Consider the following 18419-nt stretch of genomic DNA (forward strand, 5'->3'; position numbering starts at 1 on the left):
CCAGTGAAAAGGGGGAGGTGTTGAAAGATCTGTATTCCGTAGAATACTCTCAAATGTTTGCCTGTTTTCATTTTTAGCCATTTAGTTCTCATGGCTCTGTTCCAGGACTCTTTAATTTGCCAGTAGCTGTTTTCCTACACAGATTACAGGAGTAATTCATCAGTGAATGTTTCACTCAGTGGTCTCATCTAATGTAAGGAAACATAAAAATGAATTTTTCCAATTACGCCTTTTTGTTTGTTTAGAAAGAATGTAGTAAGCTTTTTTTCCTTTCTTTCTTCACAATCTAGCTTTAGTGTTCTGATTCTCCCTTATTTATTGACCATTACCTTACACAGACTACAACTGCAATTTGTATGATGTTGAGATCTGCTTTTAAATACCAGTAAATCCCCCAAAGGCAATGATTTTTGAATTTACTGGACTGAAACCCCAGAGGGGGAGGTAAAGAGAAAAAGAACATTGAAACATGTAGGCCCGGTACATGTTACAATAAAGCAAAGTGTTTAGGAAAAAATTAAGAAAGCAATAGAGCCTTTCCTTTACTAAATTACTTTAAATTGGCTTATTTATATACAATGGAATCTGTTTATGTTATTCCAGCATTTATCCACTTCCTAAATTTGATAACACTACTATTTCCTTGGGGATCAAAAAATAAACAAGCGATTCTGATGGTTTTGTTTTCCAAATGAGGAAAATAGCAAAAAGAACTCGTCTATTCGCACCGGAAAAAATTGGATATATGACTATTTTCTTCAAGTTTGAAGTAAGAAAAACGTTCCCTCAAAACATGTATATCTAATCCAGCTTAAACTTGCATCTCAACAAGTAACTAATGTAGTGCGTTTGAAAAATTAAGTTTTTTAAACTTAATTAAGTTCAAATAATGGATTTTTTTTCCCTTTCTTTTCACCTAAAACAAGGCAAATAACCAGTTTTCAACTTCCAACTGCTTTGTTCTGGCATTGTGCAACCATAAATTTAAAGAACACTTACTCTCTTCTAATTTATTCATCTTTTGCTTGAAGTAGGAAGAAACTTTAGGGAGATGTCCTAGACCACCAACAATTAGCAAACTGATCAGATATTATCTTAATCTAAGACTGAAAGTGCAAAGGACCATGAGATTCACAGGAAGTAAAGAAGAAACTATTTAACACTTATTATGCAAAGATCTGCCAATCAGAACCACTTTTTAAAAATTTCAATAAATAGTAATGCAATAATATATTTTTCTGTTAAGAAATGTTCTTCAGGGTCATATTTGCTCACAGAGCTTAATTTGTCTACAAGGAACAGAGACAGTTCTCATATTGAAAAGAATATGGTAATTTTCTTTTCCTTCCTCTTTAACACCGAAGCACAAAAAAATCATTAATATTAGTAGATCTCAAAGAATGTACATGATTGAAAATCAAAGCAATTGTTTTAGTGAATAAACTCTAGTTGTTTTGCTGCAGACATCTATAAATTATTAGGAAAGGAAACCATGCCACTCTAACATCAATGTGTTGGTAACCCTGAATTTGTTCATCTTGATTTAAAACAGTGGGGGCAAGAGTGTCAGTTGACTGGATATGGACAAGGGGAAGTCTGATGACTTCTTTTGTTCCCCTGCCCTATGTAAGTCCTGCTTCTTATGGGCAACATGGTGGGTTCTGCTAGAAGCACCATACTTCCCTTCCTACACCTGAGGTCATAATGCAAGTTGCTGGCATTCGGTTCACATTGATGTTAATAGATCCCTCAGCCAGCTGTTGTTGGGAAAATAGAGATGGCATGGCCCACCCAAGAGACAGCTGTCTTCACACCGACGTGACCTGTGGCTGGCACCAGGCAGTGCAGGATTCAGCTTGTTAATGCTAATGTCTCCGGTGAGGTAGGGATAAACAGCAGCTCTCTCAGTCCTGTAGATTGAAAGTGTCACAAAAATACTGTCAGGCTCAGTTGCCGATCATTAAAAATGAGTACAAATGAGAGGAAGAATGGTTTGTTAATCCACCTGAGTCAAGTTTGACATCCTTGTGACACTATTTTCAGCTGCATCGATGTCTTTCTGGTATTAGTGGAAGAGACTTTTGACAAAGAAAACAATCATGAAACGTCTTGAGTTGGGGGTAAAACTGGTCAATAGCAAAATAAACTATAAACTCCAATAATTTTTATGTCATCACACACGTTAAACGATGTGCTCAGCAACTGTCCCATGTGTTGCATGTATACGGAATACATATTACATAAAATTGTTTCTAACACAGGACATTTTATAAATACTCAGGACAATGACATTTAAAAGAGCTTACTACATTTTGTATGAACAAAATACACAAATACATAACTTTTTTAGAAATGTGGTCACATTTAGGGGGCACCTGGGTGGCTCAGTCAATTAAGCAACTGTCTTTGGCTCCGGTCATGATCCCAGGGTCCTGAGAGCCAGCCTGCATCAGACTCCCTGCTCAGTGGGGAGTTTCCGTCTCCTTCTCCCTCTGCTCAACCCCATCAACTCCCCCCCTTGTGCTTTCTTGCACACACACCTCTCACTCTCTCTCTCAAATAAATAAAATCTTTTATAAATAAATAAATAAATAAATAAATAAATAAATAAATAAATCACATGTAAGTGTGGATATTGAGCACATATTCATATAGCAATATAAGCACTAATAAGAAAATGTACATTTATGAATCTAAAGAGGAGGTATCTTCCAATATGTCCAATCTGTCCCTAAAAAGTTGTATGAAATATTTTTTAATCATGTACTTTCTTAATTTACTGAGACCTATTTAAAAAAATTTTGTGATGATCCTTTTAAGAAAACCAGAAATATGTGTGCAATATGAAAAACTATTCTATGTCTGTTTTATATTTTTTATACCTAAGATTTTAAAATAGTGTATTTAATATAACAAGTTTAAAGCCAGAACATGTTTTTGTTGTTGGCATTTTTCCCCACTCTTTCGGTGGGAAGTAACACAGAGAGGTATAGCTTCAAGAGCAGCATGTCGATGCAAAGAGATTTGGTCAAGAGTCCTGGCCCAGGATCCAACTCCCACGTTCCCACTGAGAATCAAACCCCAGAGGCCACACATCATTCCCTGTGGCATAAAAGGCTTACAATGTCCAGTTTGATACCTCAGGATCTCTGTCACAAGCTGAGAAAACATTTACCAAAGGACATTTAGGTGATTGTCTCACAGAGAGATGAGACATTATAGATTTTGTATGATGCACAAGTTCTATCTTGAACAACTGGGTGGATAGTTTTGTCACCAACTGAGGGAAGGGATCCACTTTAGTGAGAACATGTTGAAAACAGTGCCCATGGAACATTCCTGTAGAGATGCTAAGCTAGTAATTGGATAGATGAGTCTGAAACTCAGGGCACAGGCCCAAATTAAGGACAAAAACTTGGAATCCACTGGAAGATAATGGTATCTGAAACCATGAGACTGGATAAGATTGCCCAAAGAATATAGAACATAAGACGAGTTATAGATTACAGATCCCACCCTGGGGTTCAATAATTTGAGAGATTGCCAAAATGGAAGTAGCCAAGAAAGGAAACAGTGAGTAGCTGACCAGAGATGAGAGGAGAAGCCATAACAAAGTACTATTATGGGAGCCACAAAAGTGAAAAATGCAGCAGATGAATCCAGGAAGATGAAGATGGAAAAAGAAATTACTCTCCCTCTCTGCCTCCTCTCCCCTAACTACAAATCTACATCATTAAAAAGAGAAAGAACTTAGAAACCTAAGACCAGGAAACATCTAGGAAAGGCCAAAGTCAGAATACTCACAGATTACTTAGGAATTGTCTGTTCTTAACTTTTAAGCAAGGGAAGGGGGGGCTTATCAGTTTATTTTGTTAATTTGTTTATTCTCTACCTTGTTCTCAATGCACCACAAATTCTTCAGATAAAATTCCTGAATTCGTTTTTTTCAATTAAGTCTGCAATAACTATTAAGCAGAAGTCAGTGCACTATTACTCTCATTGGAAAAGTTTCAGGAGCGCAGATAAGGGTGGAAACTTCTGCTTTGACATTAAGATGAGAATGCTCCTGAGAGAGAAGCCCTCGCTCATAGGCTGATCCTAACAGAAAAGTATAGCATTCTTTAACGCAGAGAAGAACAGTAAGTCGTAAAGAAGGACACTGAGCTGTAAAGCCACATGGAGCAAGCCCACCATGGGCTCCTGAGCAGGGCATATTGGAAATGCAATGGAATGTTGACTTCTTGGCATTGTGCATGGGAACAACCCATCACCTGAGACACACCTAATGAACATACCATTGCAGCTTTGTTGTCAGGCTGTCAGATTCTAGTAACAACTCAATTTTCACAAGTATGTCTTATGTGTCTTAAGGCAAATAATGAATGTTCCCAAAGTCTACTTTCCTCATTCATTAAAATGATATGAAATTATTAATTACCCCCTAAGCTTGTTATGAAAAATCTAATGAGATACTATATATAAATCATTTGTCTGGTAGTTGTTCTCATCATGGAGTGATTTGTCCCCCAGGGGACATCTAGCAATGTCTGGATACATTTTTGGTTGTCACAGCAGGAAAGGGGTGGCTGTTATTGACATGTAGTATTTAGAGCCCAGGGATGCTGCTAGACACTCTACAAGACACAGTATAGCACCCCACAAAATGAATTTTCTGATTCAAAATGTCAATGGGTCAAGGAAAAGGAACTCTGATCTAGAAGTCACATGTATACATTATAATAGCTGGTGTTTCTGGAACCCTCACATCCTGCTGAACGCTAAGTGCTTAACATTTGTCTCATCTGACCCTCACCAAAATCCCATGAGATTGGCACTAGTATTATCCCCAGTGTACAAATTAGAAACTGACATGCAAAAAAAGAAGTTAAGTAATGTACACAAGGTCACACAACTAGCAGTGGTAGAACCAGGATTTCATAAATGTTAATGATTATTTTTTTCTTTTTCTTTTCTTTTTAGTTTCAGGGGTAGAATTTAGTGATTCATCAGTTGAATATAATATCCAATGCTCATTACGTTAAGTGCCCTCTTTAATACCATCACCCAATTAACCCATCCCCCACTCATCTTCCCTCCAGCAACTCCCAGTTTGTTCCCTATAGTTAAGGGTCTCTTCTGGTTTGCCTCCCTTCTCTTTCTTTATCTAATATATTTTTCTTTCCCTTCCCCTATGTTGATCTGTTTTGTTTCTTAAATTCTATGTGTGAGTGAAATCATATGGTATTTGTCTTTGCCTGATTTATTTTGCATAGCATAATACACTCAATGTTAACAATTATTATGTTTCATGGGCAAGTGAAAAATATTCAGATAATATTCAGATATTCTCAAATATCCAACTCTTGGCATCACATAACCAAAAAATTGGTCTTTCAACTTTCATCCAATCATTGACATACATCTAGACAAAACTGATATGTTGCATGCTTTGACTTCCAGACTCAAGATTTTCTTTAAATGTACACAAAATGAAAATGGAATAATGGTTGAAAGAGAAGAAAATTTAGCATTTCTTAAAAGCACCTTAAAAAGACAATTGCCAGATATGCTTTTAGAGAAATCTTTTTAGTGTTAAAAATCAGTAAAACCTGACTTCAGGAACTGGCCTTAGGTCTTGTCTAATGCTGAAGTCAATGGCTCTTCCTGTAACGGTGTTATGGTTTAAGTACTGCTTCAGGCCTCTGCAAAACTTGAACACGGGATCAGAGAGATAAAAGTCACCTGACTATATCACTTTCACTTTGTAGTCTGAAATTCTTAGCATCTGTGCATTTATCCAATTGTCAGGGAAGTGTCATTGATTGTTTTTAACAATCTTTGCATTGACATGTTTCAGCAGGTGGTTTTCTCCTCTTTAAATCTCCCTTCAGGGACTCTGAAACATAAGCTGTTGAGTGCAGATGTGTATGAACCTTCAAAAAAAAAAAAAATCCTAGAAAGGCAAAGAGTGCTGAAATGTGAACACACACACAAATATCTTGACAAAATGTTTATGGAAATTTAGGGCTCCTGAATTTGTAAGATAATTGATAATTACATAGAAAGGGAAGGCAGTATATTATAGTATGACACAGTGGTTTAAAGTGCAAGATCAGTATTCAAATCCTGACTATACCACTTAACAATGATGTGATCTTGATCTTGACAAAATGACTTGACTATTCTGAGTCTTAGTTATCTTTCCTATTCAAAAAAAAAAATGGTAATCAGATTGACCACAGAGGGTTCTCTAAAAATAAAATGTTTATTTTAATTTTATATTGCCATATTCCAAGCACTGTTTTAGAGAGTAAGGATACTACAGTGAACTACTCTCATGCACCTTATAATTAAAAAGTTAAAATGAAATATCATCTCAAGTAGCTATAATTGTTCCAAAGAAGAAAATAGTTCTGGATAATCTGATAGTAGTCAGACAAGAGCAGGGGCCGATAAAGCCTCAGAGGAGATACCATTTCAGCAGAGACCTGAAGGAAACGAGGCAGTGATCCATGTGAATATGTGGAAAAGAGCTTTCCACACAGAAGAAAGAACAAATGCAAACATCTTCAGTCTGAAATACTCTGGCAATTTTGAGAAAAAGTAAGATCTGTGAGACTTATGAATTGAATTAAAAAGTCCAAAGAATAACAGTAGAAACTTATATGCCATAGTAGTGTTTTGGATTTACTCTGTGACAGGAAGCCATTGGACATTTTTGATCTCTGTATCATGATCCAAATCATGGTTTGAAAAAATAACTTTGGCTTTTATGTGGAGAATAGACTCTAGGGAACCAGAAATAGATAAAGGATGACCAAGTAAAGGTAACTGCAATAGTGCAGGCAAGAGACAGTGGTGGCTTCAAGTAGGAAGATGGCATTTGGCAGCTGCTAAGAGTGGTTAGATTCATGGTGCATTTGAAGGCAGATTGAATATAACCTCTGATAGATTTAATGTGAGTTGTGAGAAGGAAAATGAGAATGATTCCAAAGTTCTGTGCCTAAGCACCTGGGTGAATGGAGACTGAAGAAAGAGGTAAAAAGGAGGGAAATTTTTATAAAGAGTTTAGTTAAGAGATGCTCATTAGACATCTATGTGAGAGTATTCAGTAGGTCATTGAATATGCAAGTATGCATTCAGGAAAAAGGTCAAAAGTGTATCTTAAAATTTGGGCATTATCAGGGTATAAATATGGTTAAGCTATCAAGACTGAGATCCCAGTAGGAATGTGTTAAAATAGAAAAGAGGTCCTGGGTCTGACCTCTAGAGATTTCCAATATTTAGAGGTCAAGAAGATGAAAATCATGGGAGGGTAGTGTCATAGAGCCAAGCAAATAAAGTGCTGCACAAAACAGAACGATCTACTACTGTCATATGCTGCAGAAGGGTTGAGTGAGAGGAGAGCAGAACTGAATGAACATTGACATTGTCAACACAGAGGCCACTGGTGACCTTGAGAAGAAAAGATTCAGTGGATTGATGGATACAACATCTAATTTCATGGATTGAGTATGAGAGAGAATGAGAAGAGTAGAAGTGGAAAGGGAAAAATGATTAACATATTTCTGTAAGAATTAAATAACAAAATATATGTGAAGCATTTAGCCCAATGCTTAGCATATTAAAAAATATCAATAAATAGTTATCATCACTATTTTTATCATTGTTATGTAGTCATCCCCTACCATTTGAATATTAACCATATGCATAGCCAGACCAAGCTAAATAATTATTTGTGTGAGTATATTTATACATAGATATTTTATTGGTAAAATATTTAATATATATGTACATATTCCTTTTTAATGAATAGATACATATTGGGTGATATATATATAGATATATAAATGATACTTTTATCAACCAAATATTCAAATGTCTTATGTCTTATTTTATCTTGACAACATTCTGTGGAAAATAATACAGTCATGTGAGTTTTTCTATTTTACAGCTGACAAGGCTTAGGCTCACAGTTCATGAATTACCCTAAGTCATATATAAAGCCAAAAATGAAACCAAGACCTAATGACACCTCTTTTCTCTTTTCAGCAACATATAGAAGTTCAGTAATCCTATAGAAGGGAAAAATCAAACCGTATCAATAGGAATTTGACAATGCAAATATCTGCCTTGAATACTGAACATCCAAATATTTTTTAATTAATTATTTACACATGCACTGTTAACCATCTTGCACAATTTGTTCCTTGTAAACATGGTCAGATTTCCCCAGCAAGTGAGAAAACATTCTGTTACAGTGAGATTAAAATGTTTTTCTTCCTAGAAACTATATTAAAAAAAAGAAAAGGGGCAAAATATTTATTTAAACATACATTTAATAAATCAAGATTTTTTTTTTTTCTTGTGCAACTATCCACACTGGCTCTGGGTTAGGTACTGAAGATACAAGAGGGATTAGAACAAACATTCCTGCTCCCTTGACATCTATAGTATAGAGATAGATATTAATCAAATTTGCAAATATTTATTTGTTAAATTATGATAACTATATGGAGGAAAGGAGCAGGGAACCATGGCAGCGAAAACCAGGAACAACATAATCTAGTGTCGTTATATGAAGTGACATTAGAAATGTATGTCATTTGTATAAAAGACAGGAGGAAATGTCTGGATCCTTTCAACAAGCCAGGTACAATCACTTCAAGAATCTTAGAGTAAAAAGAGATTCTCAAAAGAGATGCATTTGATAAGACAGTTTGGTAACAGATGTGAAAGGGAAATAGGGCGGATTTTCTCTTAAGGAATTTATGTTTCTTATTTCTAGATTAATAAAAACAAGGAGCAGTGTGCTTCCTTTACATGTCCTTAAAGAGACTACTGAGGCCAAGGTGAAGCATCAAGCAATTCTGAAGTGCTTCCAAGATATGTTGGCTGTTCCCAAGACTCCAAGTTATCAATATGGAAACCTACTTACTCTTTCTACAAGGCAAAGCTTCCCATCCTGAAAAACAAAGGTTTCTTTGGAGCTGCAACCGATCCAAGTCTTTGGTAATTTCTGAGCCACATGCATTTTTCCCATCAGTGAAAAAATGCCTAAGATGAATAGTGTGTCAATCTTCAAATCAGCTACTTCACATTCTAGTCATCTTTGTTAGTCAACATACGCAAGCTTCTTGTTCATCCAGTCCTCTAACCTCCAAATTGCTTGGTAGTTATTCTCATCAACCCGTGCCCGACTTTTCCATCTCCCTCCCAAATCTTTCAACTGTGTTTTCTGAAACACCAATCTGATTGACCATTACATCTTTAAGTTCCTGAAAAACTCATCTTCCACTTTGGCTAGAGCTCAAAGATTCTAATGTGGGGTCTATGAACTATGCTTCATGGGCTCAGTGACATGCTTAAAAAGATTAATTATTACATTTTCTTCCTGCTATTTTGAAATATGACTTTGTAAAAAAAAACTTGCCATTATTATAAGAATATTGTCTTACTAGAAAAGGTCTATGTTGTTTGTATATATAATCAAATAATATAAGATCATCTTTAAAACCATATTACAATGTCTAGAATTGTTTACTATCGAAAAAAATTAAATAAATGTCTCTGCCTTATGATTAAAGAGATCTACCGTTGCTTACTGTAAGCATAAAGTTACAGAAAACTTCAAAGGAAATACATTATAAGGACACTTCCATTTCCTTTGGTTATACTTTTATCTTTGAAGTGGGACACAGAAGCCACAATATTTTTTTATGCTGAAAGTTTGTATGAAAGGAATCATGAATCTAACAAATATAAATGTTTACCTTGAATCTGTAGACTGTTTTTGGTTTCTAGTTTTAGGGTTTTTTAATGAAAACACTGCATTGGAATGACTAAAACATTATTCAAAATTTCCTGAGCCAGGAAACAAGATTCATCCTTGATTTTCCGTGTCTTTCACTCTTCACACCATGTTTATTTACCTTTCAACTCCTATGGATTGAACCACCGAAACATGTCTCAAATCCATCCTTTCTCTTCATACCCACAGCCATCACTCTTGCCCAAACCAATATCCTCCATTAATACAATTACCACAATCATTTCTGGGCCTCTAGAGTTACTCCTCACCACCCTCATTCTGTACTCAGCTAGGATGATTCTTATCTTACAAGACAAAAGAGAAAGAGAGAAAAACTGTGCCATCACTAAGGTTGTTTTTGAAACTGCAACTACTTAGAAATTCTGGGAGAGTGGTATCATGGAGAAAGAACTATATTGAGATGGAAGAAAACTAATCACCTTGTTTATGGAAGACTGAAGTCCTTGGAGTTAATTTGTACTATAATCACAAGTACAATAATGTAATAAAGAAATCTAATGGTGCATTTTGGGGCAGTGAAAGTTTGTTGACTTTTGTTTGTCTTGTCTTACTACAGTAAAGATTTATTTCTGTCTCAGAGTTTACATTCAGCATTGATCACGGTGGAGGGGTGGGCAGAGTGGATTCTGCTCCATCAGCTGCATGGGCCAATGCTGATCAAGATTCCACCACTTGGTGATGTGCCATCCAAAATGTATGCCTTCTTCAACTCCCACTGCAGAGGGTGCATAGGCATGGCATCCTTACACATTTTTTTGTCATGCTTCAGTCTGGGAGTGATCCATTCATCAGAACTAGTTGGATGCCCCTTCCTAAAAGCAATGGGGCAGGGAAACATGGTTCCCTATGTGCCTAGAAAGAGAAAACCGGATCATCTGTATAGTAGTCTTTCTATTCATCCTCTATTTCAGACAACTCCCCTATTGTGTAGAGATTACCTTACTGAACAACTAAAGGAAACAATCCCATATCATACTTAACACAGAAGCAGGCTATTTCTTCTCTTCTTCTTCTCTTGTTCACATTCGGTCATTTTGATCCCATTCTAAGTGATAAAGATGAGTTCCCATCACTCTATCAGATGGCCACCAAGTATAGCTCCCTGACTCATGGAATGATCTGGTTATTGCTGCATTTTGGTTAGACCACATTCTTTGGTTGTTGTTGTTTTTTTCCTAAGATTTTAATTATTTATTTGAGAGAGAGGGAGCAGGGGGAGGGGCAGAGGGAGAAGCAGACTCCCTACTTAGCAGGGAGCCCAACACAGGGCTCCATTCCAGGACCCCAGGATCATGACCTGAGCCAAAGTCAGATCATAACCAACTGAGCCACTCAGGCGCCGCTAGACCACACTCTTTGTATGTGATGACATGAAAGACGGCAGTTCTTCTGAGATCTGAAACCAGGTAAAGAAAGATAACTATGTGGCCTTGACAAAAAAACTTCCTGCCATGAAGAGAATGCATGGAAAAAGTGATGTGACTTCCATGTACAGAATCAGAGTTTCATCTGCAAATATGTATACACTGTGATGATGTAGAGAGCTTCGTGATCCTAGGCATGGTGGGAGGATTGTATTTAACCTTGGGGAAGGTGTGAATCATGGAAGTGATTTTTGTTTTGTTTTTGTTGCTGTTGTTTTTGGTGCTAGAGTTTGTTAATTTGTCACTTATTCAGCCAGAGAAAGGAGTCCTTTCCTCTTTTACCTTGGGATTGAGATTCATGGGGTAGTTGAGGCTCAGGAAAGGGAGGAGATGGGAGAAAAGGCTCTGCTCTAAAGAACAGATCACAGTTTGCATTGACCTATGGGATGGCTGGAGCAAAGAGAAGAAGTCAGCAAGAAACCCTTTATGACAGATAATGACAAATGAACTGACTTCCAAGTTTTCTTTTTCTCTTCTGTAATCCTCTTATGAAAGCCTCACATATTTAGTAAAACATGTTAGTATAGCCTTGGAGAAGAAAATAAATAGGCTCTATTTATGCTTGAGGCAGAACAGCATGGAGAGAGGACAGCAGCTTGCAGAGCTGTGATGGAAAGCCCAGAAGGGTTCGTGAGAAGCCTCAAGCAGGAGTAAGGAGTGAACAGTGAAGGGCAACAACTGGAAAAACACACACACACACACACACACACACAGAATCCCTCCCTTTTTGGAGAAACTTAGACAAAAAATTGTACTTTAAACAGATGAAACATGCGTTCAACAAATTTATATTGTCTGTGCTTAATACTGTTCTAGGTGCTGAGGACAACAGACATGAACAAAACTACCATGGCTCAGGCTTTGTGGAGCACAGGTCCTGTGGGAGAGAGAGACAATAAACAAACAAGCATAAATTATATCGCATGGTGATAAGAGCCATAGGGAAAACAAAGCATGGTATTGGGGGGAGTATCTGCTGAGGGGAGGGCTCCATGCCATTTTATAAAAGGAGAATAGGGGGTCCTCTCTAAGAAAATGACATTTGATGAGATCTGAAGGAAGTTGTGAGTGATCTATACAGATGTCTGCAAGAAGAATGTTCTAGGCAGTGGGAACAAGTGGAAAAGACTTGAGACTGGAGTGTGCCTGATATTTTTCATAGCTAAGTAAAGAAAGAAGCTCCATATGTCCATGTGACTCACTGCTATCTCCATCAGTATATATTGGCACCGAATCTTGTTTTCCACTGAGAAAGTCATTAACTTCATCAGAAACTGAACAGGATTGGCCAGCTTATCCCAAAGTTTCATCAAGAAATGGAAGCAGAATGTGAAATTCCTTACTTGCATGCCAGAGTTTTCTGATTTTCCACAAGGCAAATCTTGAAGCATCTGATTAACCTCCATGCAGATATTTACATTTTTATTTTTATTTGTTTGACAGAGAAAAGGAAAGACAATTCCAAGAACAGCTTTTCAGAACAGAGTCCATTAATGATTTGCCTTATTTGGAAGCCACGTTTAGACACATTCATGTGGCATATTATCGTACTCAAGGTCTTTCCTCACTATCACGGAGTCTATTGCAAGAATACGTGCATTCAGAGAAGATTGGAGATAAAGGACTATATATGTCATGGTAATGAAGTATTTTTACAGCCCGGAATTAAGAATGGCAAAGCTTCAATGTCTCTGTAAGCAGAAAGTTGCAGATATACCTGGAAATTTTAAAAACAAAACAAAACCAAAAAAAAATTTTGAAGTTACTTCTACTTAGGGAACTGAAATCAAAACATGAAATCCTTATAATTTTCTTGCTGACACTGGCAGCATTCATGTCATAGCCCTTCTTAAAGGTAGCTTCTTTGGCTTGAGGACAAAGAAAATGATGTTACATGAATTCAGCTACTCAATGCAGAAGCTTAGATGGTCTCTGGAATTCCCCATATAAACTCACCCTCATCTGGAAAAGTGAATTATGAGAGGGTTAGTTTTAAAGTCAAAGTGCTGCAAAAAAATAAAATAAAATAAGTAAAATCAGAGTGTTCTCTATTTCTTGGCATCAAAATAAAGATAAATGTACAATAAATCCATGCACAAGTGTATTTCCACATTAAAGTCCTGCAACATTTTCTCTCTCCTCCCTTCCTTCCTCCCTTCCTTCCTTTCCTCCTTTTTCCCTCCTTCCCTCCCTCCCAGACTTCCTGCCCTCCTTCCCCCCTTCCATCCATCCTGACTTTCACTCTCTCCTTTTTGTGAATAAACCTGAGCATCCTCATTAAGGTTTGCTTTAAAGCACATTAAAATTTACTGTTAAAATTTGCATAGTTTGGAATTATGTTAAGTTTTTAGGAAATGCCCATTTGTTGTTTGTACGAAAAAGCAAGATTTAAAGATGCAGTTATTTGAAGATCGATTTTACATTCTGTCTCTGAAAAGAAATCAATTTTCCATCCAATAGAATACATTGTATGCAATTTTTGTGTACGTATGTGTTTACATGCAGTTTCCTGGGAACAAGTCTGTGGCTTCCATCAAATTCTCAAGTACCTTTCAAAGGAATCCAAAAAAAAAAAAAAAAAGTCAAGGCCTAAAAATGAACCCTAGCTCTGTTCTGAGAATAATTCTTCTGCTCTTTCTAGTAGAGTCTGTTAATTTTCTCAAACTTCACAAACCTCAGCATTGGGATATGGTCCCCACTGACACTTCCAAACCAATTCTCACCCATCATCCCATAATATCCTTGATCTTCTGGCATCACTGCCCTCCACCAACTTCCTTTTCATTGTCTTTTATTTAGTATAGACTAGAACCTGATTCACAGTCTTCCTCTCCATTCCAAGTTCTGCTAACATTTCTAGAGAGTTGAGCATACAGGTGGACAAATATATCCAAAGGCTGGTCTCAAACCTCCCTTTATTTCCATAATTTCAATGGTCTTCCTTAATATTCTATTCCTGATGCCCACACCCCATGGACAAAGAAAGGCCCTGGGTCCTTTTCAGCATTTAAAATGCTCATGCCTGATTTCCTAATTGTAAACATCACCACTTAACAAGCACAACTCCTATCTTTCCAACTCTCTGCCTTGGCTACGTGAATTACATCTGTAGCTGTGAAGTAGCCCAACAGTTAGAGCAAGTGCTCTGGAGTCAGATCCCCTAGCCTGAATATCCATTCTACCATGTTCTAGACTTAGGAACTTGAGCAAGCTTCTTGATCTAAGTCTCTGTTTTTGTTTTGTTTTGTTAAATATTTTATTTATTTATTTATTTATTTATTTATTTATTTATTTATTTGAGGGAGAGAGAGAATATGAGTTGGGGTGAGGGGCAGAGGGATAAGCAGACTCTTCGCTGAGTGGTGAGCCCAGTATGGGACTCAATCCCGGGACTCTGGGACCATGACCTGAGCCAAAAGGCAGATGCTTAACCATCATGCTTAACCGACTACTTAACTACCGAGGCGCCCCTGTTTTGTTTTGTTTTAAAATGAAAATAACAGTTGCTGAATGGATAATACATCCCACAATGTTTAGCATGACACTACTGAGAAAGCATGCAATAAATCATAGTCCTTTTTAGTATTATTTGACCATACCAAGACCTCTAATCACTCTTCTAATTTCTTCTATATTTACCCATTTCTGAAGTACTTCCCTCCCTCTCTGTCCTAACTGGTGTGGTCTTTCATTGTGATCATTTTCCTGCCAACAACCTCAGTTCTTTCCTGGTGCTTCCACTGCACTCTCCCTGCAAAACGCCCTGGATCACCACACACCACTGGCAAGGCATATGACTTAGTGTGTTGTCCTTAGGATAGCATAGGTGAGTAGCATTGTGCATGATTGACTGACTGAATGAATGAATGAATGAATGTTACCATAAATTCAAGGCCTTGAGGAGACCTCCAGAACTGCTTCAAAGTTTTTTTTTCCTGGCATCCTAGTCATCTCTTTCCTTTTTCTCAAAACAGTTATTTTACAGTCTATCATTATCAAACTCTAAGCCTTACCTCCTACTTTCTCAAGAATTGCCATTTATGTATTTTCCTCTCACTCCGCTGTCCTACTCTACTGGACCTTCTCCATCAGCACTGAGTCATGCATGAGTCTCTCTCCTGCCCAAATAAAAACAAAACTAGAACTTAAAGTTAAATACATCTTTCCTCTTCACTTCCTCTCCAGTTATTGCCTTACTTCTCTCTTCCTTCCCCATCAAAAGTTCTCAAAAGAGTTGTCTAAACTCAGTCTATATTTTATCACCTCCCATTTACTCTTCAATATGATATGTAACCTCATCAGACAATTCAAACCACTCTTGCCAATGCTACTTGTTACGATAGAAGCTTGGCATTTTGGCAGCTATTGACATTTTGACCTCCAGATAGTTTTCTTGAATGCTTTTATCCCTTGAGTTTTTTTTTAAAATAACAGTTTTATTAAGATGTAATTCACATACCATAAAGTTCACCCTTTTAAAGAGCCAATTCAATGGCTTTTAGTAGATTCACAAAGTTTTGCATCACTCTCCACTATCTAATTTCAGAACATTTTCTCGCTCTCCCCCCACCCCTCAATAGAAACCCTGTGGCCATCAGCAGTCACTCACTGTTTTCTTCTGGGAAAGATTAATCTGCTTTCTGTTTCTGTGGAGCTGCTGATTCTGCTCATTTCATATAAATGGAATCATATAATATGTGGCCTTTTGTGTTTGACTTCTTTCACTCAGCGTATTCTGAAGGTTCACGCTGTCGGAGCGTGTGTCAGAACTTTACGGCTGAATAATATTCCCTCGCATGAATATATCACATAATGTTTATCCATTAAACTATTGATGTGCACTTGAGCTGTTTCCACTTTTTGGCTATTGTGAACAATACTGCTATAGACATGGATGTACAGGTTTTTATCTTTAAAAACTGTAAACAACTCGAATATCCATCCATAGGAGTCTAGCAAGAAATGTCATATGCATAGGGTGAAATTCTTTCTGTTAATTAAAATAATTTCTAGATGATACTCTTGTGGGTTGTTTCTATTTCCTTCTTATACTTCATCCTCGTTTCTTGATTTTTTTTTCAAAGAACATGTGTCTGTATATGAGAAAAAAACTAATGGGGACATTTTCACTTTGGGAAGAATTTTATGTTTATATTATGCTCAGATAAAGTCAGATCAAAATCAGAGAAAACCAAAATCAAATTAGTAACTCCCCGTGTCCGCGTAAAGAATACTACCTTAAATCAGAATCCTTTCTGGGTGAATTAATGGACAGGTGCCTCTCCATTGCCAGTCTCCTTTTGTTCCTGCCACTTTGGTCATTGCTCTGGCTTCTGGTGGAGAGGAAGTGAAAGGAAATGTTGTCAGGGAATGGAGGAACTCAAATATCTTGTAAACAATGTTTATTTGCCTTGCCTGCAGGTTAAACGTGAAAGAGACCCCTAAACAAAGGAGAGAGGTAAAAGCAGCCCTCAGGGAATTAGGAGAAATCGTCAATAATCTCTGCTATTTACTCCTGCTTCCTTTGCCCCCTTCGTCAGCAGCCTGTGTTATAAGAAAAGGGAAAGCAATTTGGTATCAACTAATGCAAGTGCAGGTTAAAAAATCACCAAAGTCTGTCCCCAGTACACAGTATGCATCAGGAGCCACAGCAGGAACCTTAGATAACTGATAACTGCCATTAGGATCTCATAGACTCTCTCATCTGAACCCTGTTCAAGGGGGATTCCTGCAACACCATTTTACAGGTTGGGAAACTGAGGCTCTGAACAATTAAGTCCTTTGCTCAGATCAGCAAAATTCATTAGTGGCAGGCTGGATTTTGTAGCCAGTTTTCTCTATTCATGTGGGTTCTTTTTTAGTAGCAGTTTTACTAATTTATTTAAGTTTATTGTGTTTCTTGTAGTAAGAACACTTAACATGAAATTTGCCCTATTAACAAATTGGGAGTGTTCGACCCATTATTGTTGACTCTAGGTACAATATTGTAGAGAGTAGATCTCTCGAGTTTATTCATCTTACTTCACTGAAACTTTACACCCCTCGATCAGTAACTCCCCATTTCCTCCTCCATCTCTCAGAGCTGAGGTGAGAGAATAGCAAAAGAAAGAAACAGTCACCAAACCTAAAGGCAGCCTACAGAATGGGAGAAGATATTTGCAAATGACATATCAGATCAAGGGCTAGTATCCAAGATCTATAAAGAACTTATCAAACTCAACACCCAAAAAACAAACAATCCAATCATGAAATGGCCAGAAGACATGAACAGAAATTTCTCCAAAGAAGCCAACAAGCACATGAAAAAATGTTCCATATCACTTGCCATCAGGGAAATACAAATGAAAACCACAATGAGATCCCACCTCACACCAGTGAAAATGGCGAAAACTAACAAGACAGGAAACAGCAAATGTTGAAGAGGATGTGGAGAAAGGGGAACCCTCTTGCACTGTTGGTGGGAATGTGAACTGGTACAGCCACTCTGGAAAACAGTGGGGAGGTTCCTCAAAAAGTTAAAAATAGAGCTACCCTACGATGCAGCAATTGCACTACTGGGCATTTACCTCAAAGATACAGATGCAGTGAAAAGCTGGGACACCTGCACCTCAATGTTCATAGCAGCAATGTCCACAATAGCCAAACTGTGGAAGGAGCCACGATGTCCTTCGACAGATGAATGGATAAAGAAGCTGTGGTCTCTATATACAAGGGAATATTCCTCAGCCATCAGAAAAGATGAATACCCACCATTTGCTTCGACTTGGATGGAACTGGAGGGTATTATGCTGAGTGAAGTAAGGCAAGTGGAGAAGGACAATCATCATATGGTTTTACTCATATGGGGAATATAAGAAATAGTGAAAGGGATTATAAGGGAAAGGAAGGGAACTGAGTGGGAAAAATTAGAGAGGGAGACAAACCATGAGAGACTCCTGACTCTGGGAAAGAAGGAGTTGCGGAAGGGGAGGTGGGTGAGGGGATGGGGTAACTAGGTGATGGGCACTGAGGAGGGCACTTGATGGGATAAGCACTGGGTGTTATACTATATGTTGGCAAATTGAATTTAAATTTAAAAAATGTAAAAACAAACAAAGAGACTCTCATAGAAGTGACTAGCTTGGAAAGGCTGAGGCCCCACAAATCACTTCTTTACAAAAGCA

At 37.4% G+C, this 18419-nt stretch overlaps 1 long non-coding RNA gene across 1 annotated transcript; it reads left to right on the top strand.

Annotated features, from left to right (window-relative positions):
* The first annotated feature begins 6 nt into the window (after nucleotides 1–6).
* Nucleotides 7–13281, top strand: LOC112678795 (uncharacterized). The gene is made up of 3 exons (XR_003147864.3): nucleotides 7–193; nucleotides 8789–9012; nucleotides 12073–13281. It is a non-coding gene; the product is annotated as an uncharacterized LOC112678795 (long non-coding RNA).
* Nucleotides 13282–18419: the final 5138 nt, after the last annotated feature.

The sequence above is a fragment of the Canis lupus genome, chromosome 22 (assembly GCF_003254725.2).
Source record: "Canis lupus dingo isolate Sandy chromosome 22, ASM325472v2, whole genome shotgun sequence".
Lineage (NCBI taxonomy): Eukaryota > Metazoa > Chordata > Mammalia > Carnivora > Canidae > Canis > Canis lupus.